Source organism: Trichogramma pretiosum, unplaced genomic scaffold (assembly GCF_000599845.2).
Source record: "Trichogramma pretiosum strain Unisexual culture from Peru unplaced genomic scaffold, Tpre_2.0 scaffold40, whole genome shotgun sequence".
Classification (NCBI taxonomy): domain Eukaryota; kingdom Metazoa; phylum Arthropoda; class Insecta; order Hymenoptera; family Trichogrammatidae; genus Trichogramma; species Trichogramma pretiosum.
The window spans coordinates 920,222-926,221 of record NW_019641657.1 but is presented as its reverse complement, the minus strand read 5'-3'; positions in this window follow the sequence as shown (position 1 = coordinate 926,221).

Here is a 6,000-nt window from a genome sequence, read left to right as displayed (position 1 = left end):
TTATGAAAATTCAATGGAAAGTTGCGGAAACGTCGCCGCAACCTTGCCAGAACAGACTCGTTTTTATTATGAAAATTCAATGGAAAGTTGCGGAAACGTCGCCGCAACCTTGCCAGAACAGACTCGACAATCGCGGCAGAAATTCAATGGAAAGTTGCGGCAACGTCGCTGCCACTTTCTGGGCTCTAACTGGTAACGTTCTGGAAACGTACCTGCAACGTTACTATTCCACCAACCGGGACATTTTCCCGGTTGCCCTAACGTTGCGGCAACATTCCTACCACGAAATATGGAAAGTTCCAAGGTTCCAAAAACCAGGTTGCCGCAACGTTGCTGCAACTTTCCGTGCTATCAGGGAGAGTGAGAGTTTCGTATATTTACTAGGAATTATACTTAATTAAACGTGCTACTTGAGGGGAACAGAATGGGATGGAAAATAATAAGATATGATTTAATAGACTCACAATTTGTTTATTTATTGAAGGCGTATAGTAATAATTCCACTCGGTCCACGCTCCGTCGGATAATACACACTTGCGCACTCGATTACAATTTGTACTTAGACTTAACTCGCACTAGATTCTACTTTACTGGTTTTCAGTCGCGACAAGTTATAATTTTGATCAAGAGAGCAATCAGTCACGATGCGTCTCGTACAAAGTTAGTTACAATAAGAAGGGCTGAGTGTTAGTTTGCACCGGGTTATATACCCGATTTAATCTGCGCTTATCGGCAGGTGTTTCGCCACCGGTAGGCCTACGTGTGCGAGCGAGTTACCTCCTAGAGCTGGGCTTGCGAAACCACTCTTTGATTATAGTTCATCCACCCAATTATTTCCTATAACTCTTTTCGTCTAATCTCGGCTATCATGGCCTACGTGATCTAATGCGCGTATATCTAATGCTCGAGTGTGTCCATCTTCCAAAACTGAATAATGTTGGCTCGTCGATAGCCATCAGCTGTGTTATCAATGCCTAGGTGTCAAGCGACCGCGCGTGGCTATGGTGTCGTGTGCATTTGCTGGTTACGTAATTCGTCTGCATAGCCTATTCGTTATCTTAGCTGTTCGGTCTAACGCGTGTCTATGACATGGTGCTCGCGTGTCTTCCGATCAAGTGGCGAGTGAGTGACAAGATATTTTTATCAATACGTAGTCCCGTGCGTAAGCGCGCGAGAGTAAAAGGTCAATCTTTTGACTATATCGCGATCGGAAATTTGACTATTTTCGTTGTATAAAAGTTACGTTAAGATAATGTAACACCCCTTTGATCTTAGCCAGAAGGCCGAGAAGCGTCGTTAAAAGAATAGATAGCAAAATATGAAAACGTTTATGTTAGCCAAAAGGCCGAGAAGCGTCGATGAAAGAATAGATAACAGAATATGAACACGTTCATGTTAGCCAAAAGGCCGAGAAGCGTCGATGAAAGAATAGATAACAGAATGTGAACACGTTCATCTTAGCCAAAAGGCCGAGAAGCGTCGATGAAAGAATAAAAAACTGATTGTGACCCCTTTGATCTTAGCCAGAAGGCCAAGAAGCGTCGTTAAAAGAATAGATAGCAAAACATGAAAACGTTCATGTTAGCCAAAAGGCCGAGAAGCGTCGATGAAAGAATAGATAACAGAATGTGAACACGTTCATGTTAGCCAAAAGGCCGAGAAGCGTCGATGAAAGAATAAAAAACTGATTGTGACCCCTTTGATCTTAGCCAAAAGGCCTAGAAGCGTCGATGAAAGAATATATAAAAGAATATAAATACTTTGATCTTAGCCAATAGGCCGAAAAAAGTCCACGAAGAATATATAACAGAATATAAATACTTTGATCTTAGCCAATAGGCTGAAAAAAGTCGATGAAAGAATAGATAACTGATTATTAACAAGATCATCTCAGCCTAAGAGCCGAGAAGCGTCGCTAAAAGAAAAGATAACAAAATATGAACACGTTTATCTTAGCCAATAGGCCAAGAAGCGTCGATGAAAGAATAGATAACAGAATATGAACACGTTCATCTTAGCCAAAAGGCTGAGAAGCGTCGATGAATGAATATATAAAAGAATCTGAACCCTTTGATCTTAGCCAGAAAGCCGAGAAGCGTGAAAACAACAAAACATGAAAACGTTCATCTTAGCCAATAGGCCAAGAAGCGTCGATGAAAGAATAGATAACAGAATGTGAACACGTTCATGTTAGCCAAAAGGCCGAGAAGCGTCGATGAAAGAATATATAACGGAATATAAATACTTTGATTTTAGCCAAATGGTCGAGAAAAGTCGATAAAATAATAGATTACAAAATATGATCACGTTCATCTTAGCTAAAAGGTCAAGAAGCGTTGATGATAGAATAAATAACTGAATCTGAACCCTTTGATCTTAGCCAGAAGGCCGAGAAGCGTCGATGAAAGATTAGATAACAGAATATTAATACTTTGATCTTAGCGAAAAGGCCGATAAAAGTTGATGAATGAATATATAACAGAATCTGAACCCTTTGATCTTAGCCAGAAGGCTGTCACGTCACCCTCATTTTATTATAAACAATTATAATATTCTTAAAAGTAATGTATATTCAAACAACGATAAACATGAAATTTCACTCTACGAACGGACGCGCCAGCCTCAATCGACGGGATCTGACGACATCAAGCTAAGTGAAAAACAAAACTTTAAAATTGATAGAAACATCGAGTTCTATGAAAAGAACATCGAAATCTACACCTCTTACAAAGGTGTCAAATAGACACGCCATACAAAGCATTGATTAAATGTGAGGCGATGCCAATTTAGCAGGAAGAGCAATGAACTCGTAAAAATTAGCAAAAGCTGTCGTCAGGTTCTCACGGATGAGCAGGTGCTGACCGGTACTTTCTCCTATTTTTGTATGCAAAATCTAGTAGTATATATTGAGGACCCACGGAGGCCTCTGTGCGATTCGACTATCATCTTATTCGGTGTGCAGAGCTCACGTCACTTTGTACCGCGATTTTATATTATTCAGACTTGTATTAAATTGTGCCGCGAGTCCAATGCGGAGTGTAACTTGTAATCGAGACTAGTGCAGTTAGTGCAGTGCAGCCAACCAGGAACGCCAGCCAACCAGTTGCAGAGTGAGCCACGATCTACACCGAGAATCGTCCACCAGGCTTATGTATATTATTTTTAATTACAGGCGATCCCCGTTATACGCGGATCCTATATACGCGGTTTCACGATAACGCGGTTTTTTAAATGCGGCTTTTTCCATTTTACGCGGAAATATGTAGTTGAATAAGCCTAGGTGTAAGTTAAACTTTGTATCTGAATTATGAATGATTTTGCATTGTAATTTATTATAACAAATAATAACGACTACTCCACGCAAATCAAATAACTAACATAATATATACTTTCCCTCGTTGTCACCAGCCAGAATAAAATCAATATATATTATTAATAATAAAGTGGCTCTCCAGCCGTAACAGGCCGAGAAAAGTCGATAAAATAATAGATTACAAAATATGAACACGTTCATCTTAGCTAAAAAGCCGAGAAGCGTCGATTAAAGAATAGATAACAAAATTTGAACCGTTTAATCATAACCATAAGGTCTACAAGCGTTGATAAAAGAATAAATATCAAAATTTACACCCTTTGATTTTAGCCAAAAGGCCAAGAAGCATGGATGAAAGACTAGATTACAGAATATAAATACTTTGATTTTAGCCAAATGGCTGAGAAGCGACGATGAAAGAAAGATTATAAAATATGAACATGTTCATCTTAGCCAAACGTCCGAGAAGCGTCGATAAAAGGAAAGAAACAAAATATGAACACGTTTAACTTAGCCAAAAAGGATACGACCATGGAATTAAGTTTAAGAGATAACTGAAAAATCTTGGCAGATTTTTACAAAAATGATCCACGCAGATTCCACATGGAATCAATGCACTTTCCTTGGGGAATCCACGTACTTTCCACACGGAATCTGCGTGGATAATCCACGTAGAAATCTACGCAATTTTTTTCAACTAGGTTAATACATAAACAAAAAATATATATATGTAAAATATACATATTTAATAACAAATACGTTTCTTCGTTATTTAAAAAATAAATAAATAAATACGTTACTTCGTCATTCAATAACATAATTACATTTTTTCGCAAAATATTTAACTTTAACATCGAGCAACAATATTCAAGTAGAAATCGTGGTACCGTGAGGGGTTCCAATTCTTCTCTACTATCGTCCTTCAATCTTGTTGTTTTTTGGCGGTAGTTGTAATTTTTTATCATAAGCACATGATAGCACAAAATATTCAACAATATTTTCGTAGTCAATGGAGCTTTTAAATATATTGTCTGGTGCAATTTTCTCGAAATCATATGGAATTCGTACACTTTCTTTCATAGATGGATCAAAGATAATTTCTCGTACTTCCGATATTACAACGGTATCCTTCGTTTTTCACGAATCAAATTTTACGAATAACGGATTTCACGAATACCCCATCACGAATACTTTTTTCACGAATGACTAATTTCACGAATAAGCATTATGTATGAGCAAGTTCAGGTAAAAAGGGTTGACGCGGCATTGTTTAACATTTTTTTTGCGATAACCTCATTTTTGATTTTTCACAGTGAGTAAAAACGTTATTTTAATCGGGAGTAAATTAATTATAGATGGGTTTTTATACCGTAAGTTGAGAGACATTCCGGAAAAAGAAAAGTCGTACTGGGACTGCACTCGTTTGCGAAAAGAAAATCTCAAGAGAACGATGCGTGTAGCACGTCGAAGGAAATTACCGGCAAATCCACGGACATTGGGCGATTTTTGAGTCTTGCCCGAACGATTCAGCAAAACTCTAACGGGAGAGCGTTTTCTGTTCTTTGATTCAAGAGAAATGAATAAAGCTGGTAGAGTAATTGCCTTTTTAACACGACGAAACTTGGAATTATTGAGAGATAGCGATTTGTGGTTTTTAGACGGGATTTTTAAGGTCTACATGCCAGGTTTTATTTTTATTTAATCATACTTATTATTAGTAAATATTCATAGGTGAGCCCGCACATAATCACTCAACTATTCACAGTCCTTGGCATAGTCAGAAAGAACTCAGTAGCTCAATATTTTAAAATGGCCGAGAAGCATCGATAAAATAATCGATAACAAAATGTGAACATGTTCATTTTAACCTAAACACGTCGAAAGAAGCGTCGATGGGATCTCACTGTCACGTCCTTCGTGACTTATTATAAATAAATAATTATAAAACGAAAAATAAAAATAATTATAGAAAGAGCATTTCAAAAATAACAGCAAGAGCGAGAAATCGCTCAGCGAGCGACTGCGCTAGCTCGAACTAGGGGATCAGATGACATGAAAAACAAAGCTATAAAAATTGGAGAAATCAAGTGAAAAATACTTGTAAATTGAACACCCCCTAAGATATAAAACAGATCCAAAATCTAAATAGATCGATAGAGACCAATGCTGAGATAAGGCGTTGTTGAGGATCCTGGCTATTTGAGACGAGCGGTCATAGCGGTCATCGAGCATCCACTCCAATCAGGGAACCAGTGGGACATCGTTCACACCAGAGAGTCGCCAGCAGTACGTTAAGTAGCTTGAGTAGATAGAACGCATGTAATTAAATATAAGTACCCGTTAATAAAACTGTACTCGTCTGCCATTGTAATTGTGGGCTACGACAGGTGTATCTTTTATAATCCTTCATACTCCCCAGCCAGAATAAAAACAATATTATTAAATGTCGCGTCTCACGACGTAACATCACGATGTCATCGCTTTTGTGCACGTTGCCCACTAAGATATTTTCATAAAGAATAGATTACAAAATGTCTACACTTTGGTCTTAGCTAATGGGCTAAGAAGAAATTGAGAAGTGACTTCTTATTTCATAAAACGCGTCAATATGATATTACGATATCAACGCTTTTGTACATTTAGCACAAAGGCTAAGCTTAATTTCGCAGTCTGAACTTGATTAATGA